Source organism: Myodes glareolus, chromosome 6, assembly GCF_982192425.1.
Source record: "Myodes glareolus chromosome 6, mMyoGla1.1, whole genome shotgun sequence".
Classification (NCBI taxonomy): domain Eukaryota; kingdom Metazoa; phylum Chordata; class Mammalia; order Rodentia; family Cricetidae; genus Myodes; species Myodes glareolus.
In genome coordinates, this window is record NC_142031.1 from 37,814,204 (window position 1) to 37,840,686 (window position 26,483).

Sequence of the window (26,483 nt, forward strand, 5' to 3'; positions counted from 1 at the left end):
TATATAGAACAAAGAAGAGAATATTAAAATCTGTAAGGAAGCCTTTTTTGCTAAGGAGTTAGCAAGTGTTTTGCCTGTATGTCTGCCTGAAGGCCAGAAGAGGCCACAAGATTTCCTTGTGGATGATTGTGAGCCACCATTTGATTGTTGGGTGTTGAACTCAGAACCTCTGGAAGAGCAACCAGTGCTCTTAATTGCTGAGTCATCTCTCCAGCCCAGGACGCAACCATAACCCACATGAGATGAAGGCGATTGAAGAGCAAACGACCAGTAAATTGAGATGTGGACTCTGAAAGACTGTATGATAAACAGATTTGGTGGAGTCTCATGTGAAGACCAGTTGCCATCTATCCTGACAATACATGTGTGTGGACTGTATCTGAATGGATAAAGGGATTCCAAAGAGCAAGGCTACTGAGACCACCAAATTAGCCATTGATGTAGGTTTCCATCACATAGATGCTGCATACTTCTATCCAAATGAGGAAAAAGTTGGACAGGATCTCTGAGACAAGATGGCTCATGGAACCGTGTAGGGGATTTATTTTATACCACCAAGATTTGGACTACTTTCCTTAGTCCAGAGTTGGTTTGTCAGTGCCTGAAGAGAGCAATGAAGAAAGTTGGGCTGGATCATGTAGATCTCTGCATTATTCATACACTGATTGCTACGAAGCTAGAGAGGAACTTCTGCCAAAGAATGCCAGTGGAAAAATTATTTTAGAAGTAGTGGACATTCGTGATATATGGGAGGCATTGGAGAAGTGAAAAGATTTAGGTTTAACCAAGTCCATCGGGGTGTCCAATTTCAACCACAAGCAGCTGGAATGGATTCATAACAAACCAGGGCTAAAATACAAGACCACTTGCAATCAGGTAGAATGTCACCCGTATCTCAACCAGAGCAAACTTTTGAAGTTCTATGAGTTCAAAGACATTGTTCTAGTTGCCCACAGTGCCTTGGGGTCCCACAGAGACCCAAACTGGGTAATAGTGATAGCCTGTACCTCCTGGAGTAACCTATCTTAAAGACAATTGCCAAGAAACACAACCGAACTCCAGGCCAGGTTCCCTGTGCTACCAGCTATAGAAGAGTGTGGTTGTTTTGACCAAGAGTTTCAATGAGAAAAGAATCAATGAGAACTTCCAGGTGTTTGATTTTGAATTGACATGGAGGACATGAAAGTGATTGACGGCCTCAACAGAAATTTTTGATAGGCTAAATTGTCATTTGCCCTGGATCACCCTTACCATCCATATTCAGAAGAATATTGAGCACGAGCTGCTAAACATTACAGAGACTCTCCTCCTTTCAGACACTGTGAATTTGTATTGGGTGGAGTGGTTGAGAAGCAGGATTCCTGCCTCCAGGTGCTTGTCGAATGTCACAAAAATCTCAAGTGTTTTTCCTAATGATTAAAAATAACACGCAAATTGCAGAGAATTTATAAAATAAAGGAAATATTTGATGTAGCTTTCTTGAAAAAAATCTGTAAGAAAAAAGATTGAATAACACATAAAGGCAGATCCATTAGTGTAAGACCTGAATTTTCAATGGAAACTCTAAGAGATGGAAGGGCCAAAACGGATATTCTACAAATTCTAGCGATTAGAGACACCAGCCCTGACTACTATACCAGAAAATCTTTCAGAAACAATAGATGGGGAAATACATTCTATGAAAAACAAACTTTAAGAAAGATCTACAAATCTACTCCTATAGAAGGTGTTAGAAGGAAAACATTGTCCTAAAGAAGCTAACAACATCCCCCACAAAAACAACAAGGAATGAATAATATCAGACCAGAAAATCAAGAGAAAAGAACCCACACCACAATGAAAAAATAAGAAGTATCAACAAACACAGACATTGAAAACTCTCAACACCAATGTTCTCATGTCTCCAATAAAAAGATACAAACTAAACTATTAGATGGAAAAATAGGATATATTATTCTGCTGCATCCAAGAAACACATCATAATAACTCCTCAGTGTAAAAGGATGCAAAATGATATTCCAAACAAATGAAGTCAAAAACAAACTAGTGTAGGCATTTTAGCATCTGTCAACATAGACCTCAAACCAAAACCAATCCAAATAGCTAAGAAAGGACACTAAATATTCATTAAATGAAAAATCCCCCCAAAGATCTTGCAATTCTAAACATACATGAATCAAATACAAGGGTACCCACATTCATAAAAGAAACACTTCTATAGCTAAACTGATGTATTAATCTTCACACAGAGATATTGGAAGACTTCAACACTCCATTCTCATTAATAAAAAATATTCACAGTAACAAGAAATGCTAGAGTAAAGGGTGTCATAAACCAAGCACACCAGAGTGATATTTACAAAACTTTTCACCTGACCATAAAAGAATATACCTTCTCAGCATCTCACAGGACAGCATACATGGACACAAAGAAAGTCTCAACAAATACATGAAAACAACACCCTGTAACGTATCTGACCTGTACAGATTAAATCTGTATATAAACAACAAAAAATTGCAAACTCTTTATTCATTCATTGGTTGATGGGCATCTAGGTTGTTTCTAGGTTCAGGATATTACAAATAATGCTGCTATGAACATAGCTGAACAAATGTCCTTGTGGTTTGATTGAGCATCCTTTGGATATGCTCAAGAGTGGTATTGCTAGGTTTTGAGGTAGGTTGATTCCCAATTTCCTGAGAAACCACTATACTGATTTGCAAAGTTTCTGTACAAGTTTACGCTACCAAAAGCAATGGATGAACGTTCTCCTTACTCTGCATCCTCTTATCATAAGCTGTCATCAATGTTTTTAATCTTACCCATTCTGATAGGTGTAAGATGGTATCTTGAAGTCATTTTGATTTGCATTCCCCTGATGGCTAAGGATGTTGAGCAATTCCTTAAATGTCTTTCAGCCATTTGAGTTTCTTCTGTTGAGATTCTCTATTTAAAAAATGGATTATTTAGTACTTTGGTGTCTAGTTTCTTGAGTTCTTTAAATATTTTGGAGATCAGTCCTCTGTCAGATGTGGGGTTGATGAAGATCTTTTCTTGTTCTAGGGTACCATTTTGTGTTATTGACCCTATCCTTTGCCTTACAGCAGCTTCTCAGTATCAGGAAGTTCCATTTATTGACTATTGCTCTCAGTGTCTGTGTTACTTGTGTTATATTTAGAAAGTGGTCTGCTGTACCAGTGCGTTCTAGGCTACTGCTTCTCTTTTATCAGGTTCAGTGTAACTGGATTTATGTTGTATTTGACCCACTTGAGTTATGTTCATGTGAATAGATAATGTTACATTTGCATTCTTCTACATGTCAATATTTAGTTAAGCAAGAACCATTTGTTAAGGATGCTTTCTTTTTTCTATTGGCTATTTTGCCTTCTTTGTCAACAATCAGGTATTTCTAGGTGTGTAGATTAGTATCAGGATCTTCAATTCAATTTCATTGATCCACGTGTATGTTTTTATGCCAATATCAAGCTGTTTTTATTACTGTAGCTCTATAGTAGAGCTTGAAGTCAGGGATGGTGCCCATAAATCGATGAATGGATAAAGAGAATGTGGTACATTTATACAATGGAGTATTACTCAGTGATAAAAAAAAAGTGACATCTTGCAAGTAAATGAATGGAACTAGAAAAAAAACTATCCTGAATAAGATAACCCAGTCACAGAAAGACAAACATGGTATGTATTCATTCGTAAATGGATATTAGATGTAAAACAAAGGATAGCCAAGCTATAGTCCACACTCCCAGAAAAACTAGGTTAAAACAGGGGACCCCCATAAAGGCCTCTAAGAAGTGAATGGGGAATAGGAAGAGAAGGGAGTAAGAAACTAGGAGAGTGGAGGAACTGGGGTTCATATGTAAATGAAAAGTAATTTTTTAATGGGAAAAAATGAGAGAGTAGCTTAGATAACCTTAAAAAGATCACAAATTCATGGAAACTGAGCAACTCACTACTGAGTGAAAAAAGTGGATTAAGACAGAAATTAAGAAAGAAATAAAATCAGTGTTGTTAGAACTGAATAAAGATGAAAATATAACATGCTCCAACTTAAAGAATACAATAGAGGTAGTTCTAAGAGATAAGTTCATAGCACTAAGTATCTACATAAAATGATTGCAGAAATCTCTTATTAATAATTTAACAGAATACCTGAAAAACTGTAGAATAGAGAGAAGAAATCACACCCAAAAGGAATAGACCAAAGCAATAGTCAAACTCAGGGCTTAAATTAATAAATAGAAACCAATGAAGAACAATACAAATAAACAAAGTGTTGTGTATTTGAGAAAAACCAGGAAAATTGACAAATCCTTAACCTAGTTAACTAAAAAACAAATGGAGGAGACTCAAGTTAACAAAATTAGACATGAAAAAGGGGGCATAATAATAGACACCAAAGAAATCCAAAAACCATAAGGCAGTACATTAAAGTCTCACACTACACCAAATTGGAAAATCTAAAATAATATACCACTTACCAAACTTAAATCAAGACCAGATAAGAAATTTGAACAGAACTATAACCCCTAGTAAAACAGAAATGATAATTATAAGTCTACCAACCAAAAAGGAAAAGAAAAAAATCCAGGGTCAACTGGTTTTAGAGAATAATTCTACCTGACTTTCAAAGAAGAATAATTACCAATCCTCCTCAAATTATGCCACAAAATAGAAGCAGAAGAAACTATGTCCAATTTATTTTATGAGGCCACAGTTACCCTAATACCTAAACCTTATAAAGAGCCAAAAAAGACAGAGATTACAGTTCAATTTTCCTACGACCATAGATATAAAAATTCTCCTTAAAAATATTGCAAAGCAAATCCAAGAATATATTAGGTAAGTTTCCTCCTGGAAGTGAAGGGATGTTTCTACACTTGTAAATCAATAAATGTGATCCGCCATATGAACAAACTGAAATAATAAAAAGCCACATAGTCATCTTATTAGATACAAAAAAAGGCCCTTGAAAAAACCCACCACCCCTTTATGTTAAAAGTTACAGAGAAATTAGAGATACATGGGACATAGTTGAACAAAATATAAGCAATTACAAACCCACAACTGATATCTATCTAAATGGAGAAAAAAATCAAATATTTCCACTCAAAGTAGAAACAAGACAAGGTTTCCACTCTCTGCATACCTATTCAATATAGTACTTGAAGTTTCAGCTAGAGAGCAGTAAAGACAACTGAAGGACAGCCAGGGAGTAAAGATTGGAATGGAAGAAGTCAATGTATCTTTATATGCAGGTGATGTATACATGAGAGATTCTAAGAGTTCTACCTGAAACTCCAACAACTGATAAACACTTTCAGCAAAGTAGTAGGATACAAAATCAATATACAAAAAGGAGTAGCCTCTCTACATAGAAATGATAAACTGAAAACAAATTAGAGAAGCAATGTCTCTCATAATATTCCCCCAAACCATCCTTGGGTTATTATAACCAAGCAAGTGAAAGATGTGTATGATGAAACTAATGAAACTAATCTATAGATACCATGCAATGCTCATCAATATTCCAACAACCAGATTTTATTGTTCTTTTTTGTTTTCTTTTCTCATATGCCTGTTTGTTTCAAATGGGAGAGACCAAGTAATGATGTGGAGTTGAATGGGTAGGAATGTGAGGAGGATCTGGGCAGAGCTGGGGAGTGGAAACCATTGTCAAATTATATAATTTAGAAAAAAATTAATTTTCAATTTTTAAAAAGTAAAATGATCAAACTCTATAATGTATGAAAACTTCAAAAAATAAATAAAAGTTAGTGGTGATAAACTCATTATGTAACAGACATTTAAGATACTTTTGTCATTTATAATCATTACATTTAGTCTATATATGTATTCTTATGCCAAGCTTCTCCACTGTGAAAGATGCTCTTTGTCCCATCAGAGATGTGGAAGTTTCCGGTGGCTCTCTGAAAGGTAAGGCCAGACTTCTCAGCACTGAGGACCATTCTGAGCACTCACGTTGTGTCTGGAGTAAGTACATTTTGAGTCTCCATCTTGTACTAGACAAAGCTGCAAAATGGGACGTTTTGGCATCAACTGCTAAAATTCTTGCATCTGCTTGAATACCAAAGTCCTCTTCTAAATTGTAAGTAGAAGGGAAAGTCCATCTACCTTATGACATATAACCCACTGGCTTTCCACCACAGGCAGACAGTTTTCCTAACATTAAGACATCATGAAGTAAGCTGAAAACAAAATGTTTGTTGTTCAGACAATTAGATTGGAGCTTTGGAGCCTCATATCTTGGAGCAGAAATTCTCCTAAACTTTCACTTCAAAGCTAGTCTGAGCAACCTGTGATTTGAAATCAGTTGTGAGCCATGCAGCACCACCTAGTGACATCAAGTGTTTTTTGTACTGATTAAGTACAGAATTTATTTTATCTGCCACTGATTTCCTATAGAAAATTTACCTGGAAACAAATTAGACCAATAATTATCTTCAAATCAAGTCTTTGAATTCTTTAGTCTTAATCTCATACTGGAACAATTGAACAAGGAAGAATCTACGGGCATGAAACATTTCAAAACAGCAAGCCACTGGATAGAGGATTTCAAACAACACAAAGGCCAGATAAAGTTCACTGTTACCGTGAATAACAGTAGGTATTTGGTGGCTACTAGACAAAGAAATTGGCATCTGTAGAAGCTACAGCTGGCACTTCCTGATGTGCTTAATTGCACCTGAGAAAGGACTTGGGACCAGAGGTGACACCAGCTCAGAATTAATTTTATACTGGAATTGCATTTTCTTCCTAGACGTTCACTCGGTATTTTATAAGCCTGAAATTTCCCAGTGGGCAGTAATTCTTACAAAATCTTTTCTCCACAGGTTGGCAGTAAGAACTCAAAAACCACCCCCCCCCAAAAAGAACCAGCTTTCCTCTGCCAATGGTATGTAAACACACTCAATAATCAAGAAACGAGTTTGTTCCCACTGAGTGAGTTATGGTGCTTTTTGTATAGTGCATAGAAGTCATTAATTCATTTAGCATGTATATACTGTGTTTCTTTAGCCATCTTCATAATACTGATCCTCCCCCCTCCCCAGTTTATCACTGTGACTTGAGATCTCAATAGACAATTTGATGTTCAACCAGTCATTGGCTTAAAAGTAAACTGGGCTCCTTGGGAAATTAGTAGTTATCTAAAGCCAATGATCTATCATTAGGTCACAAACTATAAAACAAATCTGTGATCCTTTTCTTCAGTACCATTCATGCCTCCATCTTTGACGTCTGTGCTTCTTTAGGTTTGATCCCTGGCTGACAAAAACAGACTCAGTACCTGAGTACTGAGGTGCATTCTAAGTACCTGGGCAGCCTCTAGGGTAAGTGAATTCTGAGTCTTCTGAATCTAGACAAAGTTGTGCACCCAATATAAGAAGAACCCATATATGTTCTTCTTAAATGTTTGTACTCACTTAAATGCCAAAGTCCTCTCTTAAACTGTAACTGGAAGAGCATTCGCCCACACTGCAGTCTTATGCCCACGGCCCTACAGCATTCTATCACATATATTCTGCCACATATCAAAGAATTTCTGTGACAGTTTCTTCCTTTTCTTCTCTCTTTCCTTATCAAATGTAACTGCCCCTCCCACCTAAGGCATCTTCTTCTGGTTTTAGAATGTTTATTACAACAGGGGGAACAAAATGAACCTCAATTTCAAGTGAAAATACAAGAATTAAGGGCAATGGTTTATGACTGGTAGCTCATAAAACTAAAACCCTTCTGTACACGTTGGTTGCTTCAATCAAGTGAGTGAAAAAGAAGCTCAGAGAATGAAAGATAACCTTTGTCAGCTATACATCTGACAAAGATTAATCTTATGATATACAAAGAAAGCAAACTAGCCAAGGAAATAAATGACCCATTAAGAAAACGGGCTAGGAATCTAAAAAGGTGTTCATCATCCTTAGCAGTTAGGGAAATGTGAATCAAAACAGCTTTGAGAGATCACCTCACCTTAGTCAGAAAGGTTAAGATCAACTAAACAACTGACAACAAATTCTAGTGAAGTTATGGGGAAAGAGCAACCCTCATTCACTATAGGAGAGAATGCAAGTGAATGCAGCCACTCTGGAAATAAGTATGGAGAATCCTCAAGAAAACACAATAAAATCTACCATGTCAGACCTAGCTCTATCACTCATTAGTACATACAGAGAGGACTCAACATTCAAATTCATAGACACTTATTAGCAATATTCATTGCTGCTCTATTCATAATAGCTAGACAATCCAACATGTGGATAATGAAAATGTGGTGTACACAAGCACACAAACACACACAACACATCCCTACACACACACAAAACCTATTCAGCTCTAACGAAAAATCAGATCACTTAATTTGGAGCTAAGTGGATGGACCCAGGAATGATTATATTGAGTGTGATGACCCACATCGAGAAAGACAAATGCTACATGCTGTCTCTCATCTGTGGTTCCTTGATGCAAATATTTAGGTGAGTGTGTAACATGAGATAAATGCTTATTTTATTGGTGAAAAAAGCACAATATGAGTTTTTAGAAATATATGTGGATTTTGAGAATGAGGCCAAAAAAAAGAAGGGAAGACAGGGACTGTGCCTCTGGGAACCGAGGATAACACAGCCTATGAATGGTAACTTTTCCCACATCATTTCATCTAATTACAACAATAAGTTAGGTTAAAGTTATTAGTTTTGGTCCCCTCCAAACGACACTGTAAATTGTACTATTACCAGAATGGCTGCTGAAATAAAATAATAATTAAGTGAGGGCTGGCGAGATGCCTCAGAGGTTAGGAGCATTTGCTAGTCTTGCAGAAAACTGAGCTTTAGCTCTGAAAACTCATAGAGAGACAATCATCTGTAACTCCAGTTCTTGGATACCTTAACAATCTATTTTGGTTTTCCTGGATACAAGACACACATGTGGTGTACAAATAAATGCAGTTAAAACACTCATACATAAAATAAATGTAAATTAAAAATAATTGTCTCAAACAAATTCATAACATAAAATTCATAACATTACCAATAAACATTATTTAACTTCTTAGGACTTACTAAAGTCAGTGACAAAAGTCATTGTAGGCTCCCAAGATGTCTAAGCAGGTCATGCTGCATCCTCTCAATGTAACAACCTGAGACTGATTCCCAAGACACACATGGTAGAAAGAGAGAAGTCACTCTGGGGAGTTGTCCTCTGAACTCCACGTAGGGCACCATGATGAGTTCATGTACCAAGATACACACTTCAGTCAATATTTAGCTTTCAAAACTCAGTATGGGATAAGTTCATTATTAGTTTCCTTGAAGCAAGTTCTAGAGAAACTTCAATAACATTTGGTCACTTCATCCCTAGGATTAACAGAATCTAAATATATCCAATTCAGAATGATATATATGAGATCAATAATGCAAGGTATTTTTTCCCCAAATGTGCTTTTGATAGTCCTGAGCTGATCTTTACTTATAGCAATAAAGTTGGTGACACTACAGGGGTTTGAAGTAAAGGAAAAAAAGCTGACATGCATCTCAATATCATAAAATAATATCCAATCAGCGACGGGAGGGCATTCAGAATAGATCCTACATCAAGGTCAAGGGGAAAGTCTCTCATGACAGTTTCCCTTGAGCAGAGAGGTACCCCAGAAGTTGGAGGTAGAGGATGTCAAAGGCTATGCAGGCTCCGTGCACGAGTAGCTGCACAAAAAGAAAACTGGATGCAGATGAGCATCCACATTTCTACTTCATTAGAGAAAAAGTATAGCAAAGTTATAAACCAAATATGGAAAAGGGATTCTGAAATCAAACGAAAGGGTGTTCTCAAGATGAGTGGCTGGGGTGAGCCACAGACAACTGCGGACTCAAAGTTTGGGTTAAAAAAATCCACATAGAGCTGCAAAATCGCTCAGTGGTTAAGAGCACTGGCTGCTCTTGCAGAGGTCCAGGGTTTAATTCCCAGTACCCACATCCATTGAAAAGTCCAGTCTCGGGGATCTGATGCCCTTTTCTGGTCTTGGCAGACACCAAGCATCAGGAGCAGACATGTATGCAGACAAAACACCCATACATTAAAAAATAAACAAGTTTTAAAACAATAAACAACTGTGAAAATTTTCAATTTTGAGACAGATTTCCCCCTACCCGGACACATCTCAAGAAATTCACACACACACACACACACACACACACACACACACACACACACACACACGTCCACTTGATGAGCTGAAGGCGAGGACTGACTACACTCTTCAGCCCAGGAGTTTTCCTTCTCAGCTCTTTTCTTTAGGTGCCTTTGCCTTAAACACCTTAGGTGCAGAATTGAAAAGAAATCCTTGGCCCACTGTTATTGCTTTTCTTACCAGCCCCAAATGAAGCAAACTATAAATGAAAAAGGATTATCAATTAAAGATGGTGAAATCAAAGCAAGATTTTTCAAAGCCCAAGTGTAAAATCCTCAGCCCTTGTTATTTAGGTTCCTTGGATGACTACCGTACCCATCCTCTCCAACAACTGATGGAAAGGCTTGGTTGATGGTCCTTCTTTCACAATACATATCTCAATAAAATCCGAGTAATGACCTACTCAGTTAAAACATGCAATAGTCATTTTCCTTTAATTAAAAATTAATCATCAGTGATGAATAGTCTCATGAGGTTTGAGCTTAGCTCCTTGATGATCAATTGAAAGAGGGACCCTAGCTCCAAGACTGTTGGAAAAAAGCAGCTTCTTTTGATCAAGGAGAATGTGCTGAGTGTGTTTTGAGGGGAGAGAAAAGTGATCTCAATGGACTTTAAAATAATTACTAGAAGTGAGCATGGAAATGACAGAAGGTTATGTCAAGCAGGGGAAGATTTATGTAAAGACTGAGCCATGGATGGATTGACAAGAAAGCAAGCATTAGAATTCAGTGACTATTGCCACCTTTGAAAATGTGAAGAGAAGAAATGGAGACAAGATTGTTTATGTATTTTTTAGCTTCTCATTTATTTGATTTATTTGTTTTGGGACAGGGTCTCAAGTAGCCCCAGCTGCCCTTGAATTCACTATGTAGCTACATATAACTTTGAATATTTTATTCTTTTCCCCTCCCAAGTGCTTGTACACCAGCACACCTGACATATGTTCCGCTTGGGACTGAACCCAGGGTTTTGTGCAAACTACACAAACATTCTACTAACTGAGCCTCAACCCCAGCACAGACAAAATTATTTTTAAACCTAGGAAATGATGTGAAGCTCACTGACCATAGAAGAACCAAAAAGATTTCAGGAAGCCATGCTCTGGAAACAGGAGAGTCTGGACAGCAGTGCAGTGAGAGTCGAGATTAATTAGACCCCATTGCAAACACCTGGGTTTCAAATCCTGCTTTTTTTTCTGTATTGTGCAAGCTGAGGCTGAAATATCTCAATAGCTCTTATCTAGTTATTCAATAATCTAGTGCTTCCCACTATCTGAATAGACTACTGCAAAACATTTACTGCTCACTCCACGTAAGAGTCACAGCACAGTATATGCTAACTGAGGTTAGTATCGTATCTTCTATGTCTTTATTAAAATATCTAATAGCAGGTTCCAAACAAGCCAGTTGTTCTATGTTTATAGATTGGCACTGTGTGAGGCTTAAAGAGAAAGATAGAGAAAGTGGGAGAAAACCTATATATGTCAATAAGAATAATGAGAACAAGTCTGTTTTTCAGAAGTTTGAACCGGAAGGCAGGTTTGAGCTATAGTTCCCCTTGGGGTTCATGCTTTATAGTGAAAGAGGCACTCAATGGCACACAGTCCTACCAGCACTGAAAAACTATCTTGCCTGAAACTCTTAGGGTGGGGTTTATTCACTTTGCACCTCGCTAATTGGAGGCCCACAGAGATAGACACTTCTGCAAAGACAGGAAGTAAGATGGGCCTGTTTCATTTCATGACCCATATATAGACAAGACAGTCGAAGAAAGGGTTATTTGAAATTTCTAAGCCAAATCAAGGCTGATATTTTTAATAACATTTTGATATTTTTATTAATTCTATGAGGACTTTGTAACAATGATGGGGGCCGGCTTGTTTGTGTTTTCTGTCCCGCCCGGTTCCCCCAGCCTGTTTGGCCCCAATAAAAATCAATCACACAGGAGATCTCTATAAGTTATAAAGCTGATTGGCCCATTAGGTCAGGCTACTTATTAGCTAACTCTCACATCTTGATTAACCCATTTTTCTTTTTTTTAAAGTTCATTAATTTATAAAAGTTTCCATTTCCGCCCCTCCTCCCAACACCCTCCCACTCCCCCCACTCCCTCTCCTCCTCCCTCTCCATCCCTAACAGCAGTCAGGGTTTTCTGCCCTGTGGGAAGTTCCTCCCCCCTCCCTCCAGGTCCAGGAAGGTGAGCCTCCAAGCAGACTGGATCCCAAAAATCCAATATATGCAGAGGAAACAAGTCCCAGTGTCATTTTCAATAGCTTTTCAGAAAGACCCTGTGCCAGCCACATTCGGAGAATTCGGCCACATTCAGAGAATCTGGTTGGATCACATGCTCGTTCAGACCCAGTCCAACTGGCCTTGGTGAATTCTCATTAGATCAGTCCCCTTGTATCAGTGTGCGGCTCAGTACCTTTTTCAGTGGGGCAGGTCACACCCTGCTGCTTCGGTGGTGTGGGCAGGAGTGGCAGAGGAATCAACTTCCTCCTCCCCAGAATTCTCCTGCTCTCCTTGCATCATTTCCTCTTCCTGTCTGGTTTTCCTACCTACACCTGGACTTCACGTACTACTCTTGGAAAAAGTTTATAAATAAATACAAGATATTTTGATCAACTATAATTACCCACACATCTCCCTTAAACTTAAGATACACTAACTCATCACCCTCCTAGATTCCTGTCCTTATTATTTGATGGAGGAGGGTCATCTGTCTATGTGTACTTTCATTGGTTAATAAAGAAACTGCCTTGGCCCTGTGATAGGACAGAAAATTAGGTAGGCAGAGTAAACAGAACAGAATGCTGGGAGGAAGAAGGCAGTGAGGCAGTCGCCATAACCCTCCTCTCCGAGACAGACACAGGTTAGGATCTTTCCTGGTAAGCCACGAGCTCGTGGTGACATACAGATTATTAGAAATGGTTGAATCAGTATGTGAGAGCTAGCCGATAAGAGGCTGGAGGTAATGGGCCAGGCAGTGTTTAGATGAATACAGTTTCTGTGTAATTATTTTGGGGTAAGCTAGCCAGGATCCGGGTGGGAACACAGCCTGCCATTCCATATTACTACAATTATTAGAGTCATCATTGCTATTAATAGCCCCATCACAAGTCTAATTACTGATGACTACATATGAGCGATATGGGGCCATTCACTAGGACATGGGCCACCTCCAATGACCATATTCCTAAAAGAAATAGTCGAGTCTACTGTCTCTCCCCTAGCAACCATCAACCACCAATGCCTCCTCAGCTAAGGTGGGTCCTTGAGAGTACCTCCCTACTCCATGATGACTTTTTAAAACTGTATTTATTATGTGCAATTCTTGTGCAAGTAGCCACAGGTGCTGTTGACTTCATCTATATAAGAGCCATGACAAGCCCAGAGGCAACATTTGCATCCCTTTTCCCCAACCTCAGACTCATAGATTATTTCTGCCCCTCATACATAAAGTTCTCCAAGTCTTCAGTGATGGGAGGTTCTTTATAGTGAGATTTTAAGAATTTCTTTTTATTTTCTCTCTCTCTCTCTCTCTCTCTCTCTCTCTCTCTCTCTCTCTCTCTCTCTGTGTGTGTGTGTGTGTGTGTGTGTGTGTGTGTGTGTGTGTGTGTGTATGTTGGGGGAATGAAAGACACATGTGTGTGAGTCAGTCCAGAGGTCAGAAGGGGGCAACAATTCTTCTTGAGCTAGAACTAGATATTGTGACTTGCTGATACTGATGCTTGGACTAGAACTCAAGTCCTCTACAATTGCAAGATATTTATAACCCTGAGTCATCTCTACAAATTATGTAGGGTAGGATATTTCAGAAAGTGTATATGTGTATGTGTGTGTGTTTCTGTGTGTGAGAGAGAGAATTGTCTGAGAAGATCTTCAAACGTCACAAAAACTAGTGAACCAAAATGTCAAGGACATGACTTCACTTACAGAATGCACACACAGATGTTAAAAAATCTTATTTATTTAGTCTTCTCATGTTTATCTGAGTCCTGGGGTATAGTAATAAGAAAAATTTTCGAACTTTAAGATTAGAATTTTGTGATGAAAGCAATCCATCTGGTCAAGAGCCTACAGGAACTTTAGGGACTTTTGGTATATTGCTTTCATTTTTTAAGTGGTTCAATTATAAGACAACTATGCACTTGGTGGTAAAGGAAACCAGCAATCTCTCTTCAGATTAAATAAGATAACTGATTCTCAGTGTTTACAAAAATCATTCCCCATGCTGTTCAAGCATTGACTATTCCACTGGGAGAAAGATGAGGCCATCTAATCCTAACAAAGAGAATGGATTAAATCTGGCCAAAGAATTACCACTCTTGCTTTGATCAGGAAAGCAGCAATCCACACTATACTATTTATGCTTTCTTTGGTAAAAAAATTTTTCTTCATGTTCTAAATGCTCATGATGAAAAGAGGGGAGTGGAAATAGTTAATTTCCGAGATTAGTGGTGCTAACAGTGGGTAAAAAGAGTTTTGAAAATGTTCTAATACCTTAGAAGGGAAGGAGCTAAGCAAAGTTGAGAAACCTTTAGACACTTCATTGGCATAGCAGCTTAGCACTGGGAAAATGCAGCTCTTCAGACGTGGCTGCAGTTAGATTTTTATAAGAGCACTATAATGCATAAGTAGAAAAATTGAATACACATCTGGATACACACAACACTCAAGAAATGTCATTCCAAGAACAACCAGTTAGCCTGTAGAAAATGCAGTAATTAACACCCTAACAGCTGGAAAAGGGAATTGTTCAAATGAAATTCTGTCCCAGGCACTTGAGGGATAATTATGCATGAAATAGAAAATCAGTTGCCGCAGAGTTCACAGTTACAATCAGCAAAAGATTTGAGACTTTTCCCCCCAAAGACAGAAGAAGCAAAAAACAAATATAACAGGTGATTAATACCAAAGTAAGCAGCAGAATGTTGTGAAAGTAATCCTCAACCCTCTAATTAAAAATCAAATCCAAAATATGGCCTAGTTGTAAGTCACTGGTTAGATTCTTATTATTTTCAACATGTGCTATTGGTGTCCATGGGCATTCCCTTGAATACAGTGCAGTATGAGTAAATGTATTCCTGACTTTAGCATGGGTGACTGCTTGCTGTTGCATAATACAACCCCAAACAACAAGCTGTAAGTCAAACCTACGGTTCAGTGTACCAGATGGTCCTCTTGGGTTCTCCTCAAACTGTCAACCTACACAGTTCAACAATAAAAAAAGAAAACCAGTATGATTGGATTTTTCATTTCTATTCTGCTATGATTTTTTTTTCTCTTAGCAAGAAAAATGTGGTTTTTGTATTGCTGTCAATGACTTCCCATTAAAACTGACACATATTTTAAACAAATTTCAATTTGTAAATCACATTTTAGTATTTCTTTTAATGTGACTAGCCTAAGACCTTGCTTTTCATTAATAAAAATTGACAAAATACTCCTACACCTTAGGCTCAGGGAGCATTCCAGAAGATAGAAAAAAATTGTGAGAGCCAGAAGTTCAAAAAGATTGCTGTAAAATTGTGTCTCCTAGGAAAGTCATAAGTGGCACCCATAAAATTTCTCCAATACTGCTGCTGAAGCATGAACTGAAAATGGACGACAACAGTGAGTATGCCAAAGTGGATGGAAAGAAGCCTATGAGACATCATCAATCCTACACAAAGAACTATAGGGAACTTGGGAAACCTGGGAGGGGGAAAGGGGACCTGCTCCAGTGAAGTTTGTGTGTGTGTGTGTATGTGTGTGTGTGTGTGTACATCTAATAACAATTAGAAAAAAAAAGATGTGTGGCCATTAACTTGTATTATTTAGGATAGCCTTACATGGAAAAGTGTGGAGGAAGGACTATTGTATTGATATTTTTTAAAAATATATTAGCATCCCTGCTTGGAAAACACTCAGTAAAGATTGGGCAATGGCTTACTTTGTTAAAGAAACACTTTAGTTTCTTCTGCAAACAGCCATATAACCTTGATTTTCAGGAAGATATTCTGAGAGTTGCAGCTGTGTCTAACATGGCAAAAATACCATGAAGACTGCTTACAGATTACTCTTCTTTTTCATTATAATGACAAAAATCACATTATGTTATAGTTCTTATGTAAGTTCCCTGACTTACTGACATAAAAAAAAAACTTCTAAGGAAATTCAAGACAATGTGTTGACTAGAGGCCTTGATTCCATTTTGGCTCTGTTGCCCACTACAGGTTGAACCTCTATTGATTTCTCTATCTTTTCTCTGTGTTTTCAAATCTACTTTTGTGTTAGATAAAAATTCCCAAACGGGGGCAAACATTGTTCAAATTCTGCCTATTAGTAAACAGAAACCAAAGTGTTTCTGATGTTCTTGTCTCTCCGTTATTTCATTAGGATCTACATAAATCATTGCAATCAATCCTACTTAGGTTCTTCCAGGATTAATCTATTGTCATGACTGATTTTGGTTGTCAGTTTCATCAGACTAAGATGTACCTGAAAGATTAGGGAGCACACTTATGGGTATATATGCAATGCTATTTCCAAAGGCAATTAATGAGGGACATAGCTGGAATAAAGAAGACAAAGGAGATGGCCCTCAAACTCCGTTATTCTCTTTCCCTCTCCCAATACTGCCCGTACTCTTTCTCTCTCTGTGTCATCTTCATTTGTTTTCACTCTCTTCCTCTTTTTCTCTGTCTCCCAATTTCTTACTTCTGCATACAACATGTGACCTGTTCTTCTCCACCCCACCCCCAAACGCATGATTGAAACCTCTGAAATCATGAGCAAAATAAGTAATTTCACACATTAAATTGTTCTGCCAAGTACTTTTGGCACTGTAATGAAAACTAATTCACTTACTCAACTACAAATGTTCTTTCATGAATTACACCTGATGATATCTCAGTTTGTGTTCTTTTGATGAAGGCCATCATAGCTGAGGTTAATACAAATAAAGAATACTGTGTTGACTCACTTTGTATATCATTGAGATGGACCATGGATTGAAAGGGTGATGTCAGATAAAAGAAGGGTAAACAAAAGACAAACAGATATGTGGTAAAAGAAAGTCAGAGATACTAAAAATGTTTTTTCAAGTCACAATAGTCACAGAGACCTGAAACACACAGGGTTCTCTGTGAATATATCTCTAAGAATTTCAGATACACAAAGATGGCATTTTTGTTTTGACTCAATATTATGCCTACATCACTGGAACTGATTATTGGTAGTTTTAAATGCATTGAAAAGCTAAAACATATTGAGGTTAAATCAAATAAAATAGACTATATTTGAAGAAAAAATAATAATTCATGAGATCATAAGGAATCTAAGGTAAATGGACATCCTTTTATAATGCCATTCATTTTCTGGCTAACTTTGTGTGTTTGTTTGTGTGTGTGTGTGTGTGTGTATGTAATGGGAACTGAATTAGGGTCTTAAACAAGATAGACCAGCACTCTACTACTGAGCTGCAGCCCCTGCTCATGGAATATAGCCTTATGGAGAAGAAAGATTCATTCTCCAATTGAGTTTACAAAAAAAAAAAAAGCCTAATAATAAATTAACATTAGGAGTCAATAAAAAAGATTACAGACAAACCAAACTACAAATTTGTATGTGATCAAAATTAATGGTGTAAGCAAATGAATTATTTTCCACTTAACAAAGGATGAATCAAAGTGTAAAACGATGAAAAATATTCTGTATTTATTATTGATTAAAATAAAGACAAGCTTGTAGAATAGTTTAATAAAATAATTCAATTAGTCTTCCCACAAAATGAGGGAGATACTTCTGAAAATAAGTAAAAAACTATTTTAAGAATAATTGCCTGTAAGGAGGGACATTAACAACACAGAGGTGTGGGTAGAGGAGACTACTGTCTTCAAGCTAATCCCTTCTTTGTACTTCATGTTTCAGTAAGCACAAAGTGCATTTTTTTAAATTAAACAAATTTATTTAAAACCCAGCATGAATCACTTGCTATGGCCAGAAAATAATAAAGGAATTTTTTATTATGTCAGCCATATTTATTCTGAAACAGTTCACATGTAAACTTTAACAGGACAATAACAAAAATTAATAAATTCTCACCTAACATTGAGAAATGTTTGAGATTTTTCTCCCCCACCTATTAAATGAAGAATCATGAAAAATATAGACAGAAATTCCTGGATAATTCTCTTTACTCTATTAATCTGTTGTACCTCATAGCTATAAATAGTAACATAAATTGAATGTTTTATTGTATATACAAGTGATCAGAATGATATACTATAGTGTTTTATTTATCTTAATATTTTATAAAGGAAATATAATTCCTACTCATCTTCAGTTTTGATTACTTATATGGTTTAGGTGTGATATGCTTCCCTGACTCTCTTTCCTGACTGCAGGCCTTCAAGCTTAGATAGTGACATTCACTTGAACACCCTAATGGAAATCAGCAAGTTCCATGCTCCCTTTTGAAACTGCCTTACTTGAGGTCATAGCCATTACTAAGACAGCCTGCTCAGTGAGCTGGGAAAAGGTGTATGAATTTGAGAGTGGAATTACTTCTCAGCACACATGAGAAAGCTTTGCAATGCCATACTCACACCTAGCTTCAAACCTTCTTATGAAGAGTCTTACAAGAAAAGGAAAGACACAGTCCAGAGCAACTAGAAGAAACCATTAGATTTTCCCTAATTCACGGCTAATCTGAAATGTAAATGATCTGCCTTCTTCGAAAGCATGAATATGAAAGGATTTACCAAAATATGATTTATTAAACTAGGCCAGAATAAAAAAACCTAAGTGACAAAGCAACTGAGCGAAACATATTAGAAATTTTTGAAACATTAAAAAAATTGTGGGGAGATTTGTAGCTGGCTTATAATCTTTTATATTGTTTTTAATCTAGAAGAGGCACTATTCTTTAACTACTTCAACATCAGTTAGTTTACGTATTCCATACTCAGTCTTAATAATCAGGTATGATAACTTCTGATATAACAGCTGAGGAAACTGAAGCACAGAGACACAAAGTACCCTGCCAAGATAGTACAATGAATAATAGGAAAAAGCTGATATTGAATGAACATTCTGTGCCTAAGGAAGGTATCACTGAAGCATTTTACAGAGTCTGCATTATAATGAGTGATGTGGGACGGACAAACACACACACACACACACACACACACACACACACCCAATGGGAACACTATTTCATACTCTCTAATTTAGCAAACTTTAGTGTTTATCAATAATAGTGAATGAAATTGAGGCAAAATGAGAATTTTTAAGTTTTAGTTGGTCAAACTAATATTTGTATAAAAGCAATTTTGGAAAACAAGTTGGAAATATGTAGTGAAATTTATGATGAAAGTGCAATTCAAGAGATTACCATAAGTTCCAAAAGTCCTGGGCAATTGTCAATAGTAGCTCTTTCAGAAACATCCCAAAACTCCATCAGGAGAGAAATAGGCACACCATTGTTGAAATGCACAGTATTCAGTGCAAGAATAAAGCCTAAGCACAATATAGTAAGTGGTATCCAACAGTCTCATCGTAGTTATGGTATTACATTTAAGATCTCTACTTTATTGAGCTTTCAAAAATTTAATTTCTAATTGGGCGGTGGTCACTCACACCTTTAATCCCAGCACTTGGGAGGCAGGGGCAGACAGATCTCTGTGAGTTCAAGGCCAGTCTCATCTACAAGAGCAAGTTCCTGGATATGCTCCAAGGCTACAGAGAAACCCTGTCTCGAAAAACAAAACAAAAAAAATTAATTTCTCCTGTCATATGATCATCTTTGAGAGTTTTCTATGGGAACCTGGACATAGCCATACTCTCAATCATCTGTATATAATTTGATAATTGACCACAAATTTACATATAATAAATAATGCCCTTATTCAGTGTGATTTTAGGCTTTGCATTTTCTTGACAATGGTTTGTTACATCAAAAGAAATGACAATCCTTTTAATTTTATGCTTCCTCCCATTTTTCTCAGGTTACCTAGAGGTTTGCTTTGTAAATGGGCCACTGTTTATTAGATGCATAGATGTTCATAATACTTTAGTTTGTGGCCGTCATCACTATATTAGTTACTTGTCTGTTGTGGTTGTAGAATGCCTTGACAGAAAGTAATCTAGAGGAAAATTAAGTGTTCTTGAACTCACAGTTCTATGGTGGAGGGTCCACCAAAGTAGAGGAAGCATGCCAGCAAGAGTGTGTAGTCACACTTCATCCACGCAGAGAACTCAGAGAGGGAGAGCAGGAAGTGGAGCCGGTCTGTGAACCCTCAAAGCCGATTCTAGTAATATACATCCCTAGTTAAGACTCTGCCATCTAAAGAGTCTATAACCTTCCCAAATGGTGCACAGGGACCAAGTGCTCAAATCATGAACCTATGGATGGCGTCTTATATTCAATACACAAACACCACTAAGAGCGATCTTATGCATATGGAATGCTTTCTTGATAACTCTCTGGTCTGGAGCCAGAACTCAGCGAGCAAACAGTCACTGGACTTAGTATCACTCTTCACATCTTTGTTTTGAATTTTGAAATAGAATGATATGTAATCTAATTTTTAAAATAATTTTATTAAATATAAAACTTGTACCATTTTTGGTGTACATGTAGACTAAATAAGTATATTCAAAGTATTATGTTGCAGATTCATATTTCTAAGAATTTGCCAGCTTTTTAAGAACTAATCAGATGTTTTTCACTATTTGAGACTAATGTGCATACAAAATCTTACTCACAGAAATACAGTATAGTTCATTTTGCCTGTTTTCAGTTGCCCAATCAGTATCTCCCACATAATTCTACCAGGCCTTTTATTCATCTAACTTCCATAGCATTTTTGTCTCTTGCATTATTGACATGTCATCCTTTACTGCTGTTGCAGCAACCTCCTGTGTGAATTAATCTGCTCTTCCCAGTTAGTGTGTGAGTTTTCCAATCATGGAATCTATTAGAGGCAATTTTTCATTAGCGAACAACTCCTAAAATCCCTCCTAGGGACAAATAATTATTTAGATAAATTATGGATATGTAGCAGGAAAAGTCAGTGGGAAAGGGATGCAGGTGACTTGGAGACTGTGCCATTATCTAAGAACTCCACTTATTCAGATATGTAAGAAAATTGTGTATCTCTTCTCATACACTAATTGTACAAAATAATGAGTTTCATTGACTTTGTCATGTTTGAATGCACTTTTCTTGATAATAATCCTCTCTATTGTCCTCTTTTGCCTCTTCCCTCTTTCACCCTTCTACAGTCTAATAGTCTCTTTCTACCTGAATTTCACAAAAGAGAGAAAAACTTGAATACTTATATTCATAAGACTGACTTATTCCATTCAATGGAATCTGGAACACTTCATAAATCCACTTTTTATTCTAGTACAGAAGTCATACTGATCTCTGTACCATTTCCATTCTAATGTATATGCTGTCAGAACGAGCATCAGGCAAATACATTCCAGCAAAGATAGTGAGCAAATGCACAAAGATAAGGAAACTATGATATCATAGTAATGGATGGGGTATGAAGGAGCACAGAAGTAGGCATGTCAGAAGATGCTTACCCCCAATCGAGTAGCATCATGTATGCCCTGCAATGGGGCTAGAGTGCTCTTCAACTCCTACTACAGCTGATCATTAGAAGTGGTTACAGAAGAGATTCTTATGATTATGATCACCTTGAGGAAATTTACTGTCGTCATTTTAGGAAATAAATCTCAGGAGGTACTTCAAAGAACAGAAGATTGGCATAAAGCCTACCACATGTGGCTGAAAGGCACATTGAACCACTGACCAGCTTGTAACGGTGGATAGAGATGAGTAACTGAGAAATGACGTATTCCCATTCTACCAGTAAGTTTTACATTTAATTCACATTCATGGGTAAAGCAACAGTAGTGAGTGACATACACATTCCTAATATTTCTCTTTCCAGCATTTTCACTTTATTTTTACAGAGAGAGTCAATAGACATATTAATACTCTAAGCCATACCGTCGAAGGAAATAAGATAACTCAGAAATATTAGGATCCCAAGCGAGCACTATGTGTGGGACAGAAGCAGGTAATGAATGGTTTGAGTAAATAAATAGCCAGTATTCATAAGCAGATTTCATCTCCCAAGACAGAGATTCTGCTAGAAAATATGGTTAAGATCCTCTTAAGCCATTAAATTACCTTGTCTCTGCGAGCCTGATGCCCTGGGCACTCCCAGACCATATGGCAGAAAAATATCTTGTCAAGAATTTCATGGCTGACATCAATCTGCAGCATTGAGAGGCACAGCTGCCTTGCTGGAGAGGGTCCAGATTATCTCAGGACTGCTTGTTCTTTCTGGAGAAAGATGAAAAGGCTGTGACCTGGGCCCACAGGTAGGCTTGCGTTTTTCTACAGGGAGCAGGGATCACAATCCATAGCCTGGTGCCCGGCTGTTCCAGTCCTGCTCTGTCTTCCTAGTAGAAATAACAGAAGTGGTACCCAGGGCCAGACATGCTGCCTATGTAGAGAATTCCAGCTTCTTCATTCTGATGTTGATTTTAATGAACGAAATAAAAAGGAGCCAGGTAATAAGTGGACTGACTATAAGTCTTTCTCTTTTTTCCTTATTCCAATCCTCTTTAGAAAAGCTTCCTTACAGATGTCTGGTTGGCCTGGAACCCGCTTTATATACCACACTAGCCTTGAACTTCCACCAACCTTCTTGCCTCTGTGTTTCAAATGCTGGGAATATGGGTGTATGAAACTGTATCAGGTTGGAAAGTTGAATGGTTTTATTTGTTTCAATAGCAGTATTACTGGATTGGATCTGATAACACTTTTTCCAGAAGGCTTGGAGTCTCCTCCGTGAAACCTGGAGACTTTTTTATTAATTAATTTTATGATTTCATATGAGTATATATAATTAGTTTTGCTCACATTCATCCCCATCACTTTTTTCCTACGTCGTTCCATGTTCTACTGAACCCCTTCTTCCAAAATAGACACTCTTCATGCCTTAAGCCTCATATTTTTAATTGCCTTGTGAGTAATTATGCATGAGCATGAGTGAAGGAATATCTATTAGAACAAGACAGCTAACCAGTTGCTACACCATTGAAGAAGGTATGATACTCTCTCCTGCAGCACCTTTTAACTGCCAATAACACATCGGGGAGATGGAGCCTGGTGAGCTTCCATCTCATGCGTGATGGAAGATGATGGACCCTATCTCATGCAGGTCTTGCATAAGTAACCACAGCTGCTGTGAGAACAAGGAATACAACTGCCAGGATAAATCTCAGTAACCAACCCAAACAAGCAGCTTCCTAAAATCATGTGGTATGCCAGGAAACTCATTTGTAACTTCTGATCAATAGTCTACATTTTTCCACAAAGTTTGCCTGAAAGTGACATCATTAGTTTAATAATTATTTGAAAATATGAAATGATCTCATTAAGCCACTGTTGAAATGAAAACACTATTCCTTTCAGAAAGATTTTTGATGATGTGTTTAATGTATTTTTTTTCTTCATTTTGCTCTGTTTACTTGTCTAGATTTTTAGAGGAAAGATAGTACTGTCCTTGACTTGTGGTGTGTACACGTGTGTGTGTGCATGTGTGTGTATCTGTGTGTGGTATAGACATGTATACATGCATAGATGAGTGGTTGCACATGCACATGAGAATGCATACATGTGGAGGAAAGTGGTCAATTTTGTGTCTTCGAATGTTCACCAGCTTATTTGTTGAGGTGGGGGGTCTCTCACTGAACCTACAGCTCACCAAGTTGGCAAAGCTAGCTGGCCAGCAAGCTCAGAGATGCCACTGTCTGCACCTCCCCAGTTCTTTATAGGCATGCACAACCACACTCAGCCTTTTCATCTGGTCTGGGAGTCTGAGCTTGCGTTCTTCTGCTTGCACACGAGGCATTTTACTCACTGAGGCATCTACTTAACCACATCCTTGCTTCATTCTTGATTTCAGTCTTCTGTGTATTGTTCACAAAGGCTGCAGATTAGTAATAAGACATCAACCAGTATTGGTATTTGGCTCCATCAGACAAGCAAGACAATAAAATAACAGCAAGGAATGGCATTTTTCCCTGCTTATTTTATTATGATAATCAGGAAAATGATAGGTTGGAGAGTTCAAGGCCTGGAAGTCTTAACCTAGAAATAGACCATGCCCAGAATGTGGATATGGGTAGATCAGGGATGCCATGGAAACACACATTAAGCAATGAATCAAAAATTGTTCTCAGATTCCTGAATGCCTAGCAGAGAGCAGATACCCAGAATGAGTCAATCAGTTTAATATCAGAAGATGATCACCCCTGTCTTCAAAGTCTGACCTGCATATGTGAATATAACTAAGTGACACAATGAACCTCACTTCTAGTTTCAAAGAAGACTTCTACAATTTGTGTGTTTATGTGCAAAATGAGTTTAAAATCACTTTCTACCAGTATGCCATCTTCATAAAGCTGATTTTTCAGACAATGAAAAAAAACCTGTTTACCACACTTTTATTCTTCCTCCAGGAACATGAATCTGTATCCAACAAGACTGTAACACATTGCAAATCAGGCTGAGAACTTCAACCTTGATAACATCAGATACAGCATGATGATAGAGAGATTCTTTCTGGATTAGCTCTTCCTTTGTTGGGTTTAGCCAGTGTAGTATTTTAGTCTCATATTTTACTAGTTCAGAACACACAGACAGTAATTCAAATGCAGTAAATATTTGCTTGATGAATGATGGAATAATTGGAAATATTTTAAACATGAAAATTAAAAATCTCACCCATCTTGCATCACAGGTAGGAAAATGAGTAATATTCTTCAAAATAAGAAGCAATTATTCTTCCTCAGGAAAAACAAAATGTGTCAGTTAAGCTACCTCTTGTTTGTAGACAAATAAATTCCATCACACTTAGAAATGTAATATGGAAGGATCACAGAACAAAACTGGAAAGACAGAGAAATTTGGTGGTAGGAAAGGGAGGACATAAATGACCAAACTGTATTATACCCTCAAAAACTTTAAAAAGAATATCTCTGTGCTTTGTCATCAGTGGTTATTTTTTTTTCTGTTTTCAGTTTTCCATGTTTTTTAAAAATTTCTCAAGAATCATGTTACTCATCATCAAAGAACTAGAAAGCACATAAATGAAAGCTGAGATACTCCAATGGTCCACCTTGAAAGTCAACTTGAGGAACTCCATAGTGGCAATACTTAACCAGCTACCTAGGCCAGAGTAGATCTGAGCCAGTGATTTCCAAAAGAACAGGATCGAGCCAGGGACCTGGGCCAAAGCAGGCTTTGGACAGTGAACTCCACAAGAGCAGGAGTAGATCCAGACCAGGGTAATTTGCAGAAGCAGGCCTGGGCCAGCGACCCAGGCCAGAACAAGCCTGAGGCAGTGAGCTCCACGGGAGCAAGACTGAATCAGCTACCTAGGTCAGAGCGGTCCTGAAAAAGCAAGTTCCATGGGAGCAGGAGCAGATCCAGTCAGGAATATTTATGGAGGCAAGATTGAGCTAGCAACCTGGGTCAGAGCAGACCTGAGACAGTAAACTCAACAGGAGCAGGTTCAGGAAAGCAACGCATTGGCACAGGAGACCACTTCCTAAATATAACCCCAGTAGCACAGACACTGAGAGAAACAACCAATAAATGGGACCTCCTGAAACTGAAAAGCTTCTGTAAAGCAACGGACATATAAGGTCAATAAGACAAAGTGGCAGCCTACAGAATGGGAAAAGATCTTCATATTCCCACATCAGACAGATGACTTATGCTGGAGAGGCTGTGGGGTAAAGGAAACACTTATGCATTGCTGGTAAAAATGTAGTAACTCCAGTTTGTGTCTAGTTGATAACAACCCCTTTTGGATGTCAGTATGGTGATTTCTCAGACAATTAGGAAACAAACTTCTTCAATACCCAGTAATAGTACTTTTGGGTATATATCTAAAGGATGCTCAATCATGCCACAAGAACATGTGCTCAACTATGTTCAGAGCAGCATTGTTTGTCATAGCCAGAACCTGGAAACAACCTAAATGCCCCTCGACTGAAGAATGGATAAGGAAAATGTGGTACATTTACCCAATGGAGTACTACACAGCAGAAAAAATAACAACATCTTGACATTTGCGGGCAAATGGATGGAGCTATAAAACATTATTTTGAGTGAGGTAACCCAGACCCAGAAAGACAATTATCACATGTACTCACTATAAGTGGTATTTAAACATAAAGCAAAGAA

At 37.6% G+C, this 26,483-nt stretch overlaps 1 non-coding gene and 1 pseudogene across 1 annotated transcript; one reads left to right on the top strand and one right to left on the bottom strand.

Moving 5' to 3' along the window:
* Window positions 1–383: 383 nt before the first annotated feature.
* LOC125388394 (aldo-keto reductase family 1 member C15 pseudogene) lies at window positions 384–1,215 on the top strand (annotated as a pseudogene).
* Window positions 1,216–21,572: 20,357 nt separating this feature from the next.
* LOC146894181 (U6 spliceosomal RNA) lies at window positions 21,573–21,676 on the bottom strand. Its single transcript, XR_015002525.1, has one exon. It is a non-coding gene; the product is annotated as a U6 spliceosomal RNA (small nuclear RNA).
* Window positions 21,677–26,483: the final 4,807 nt, after the last annotated feature.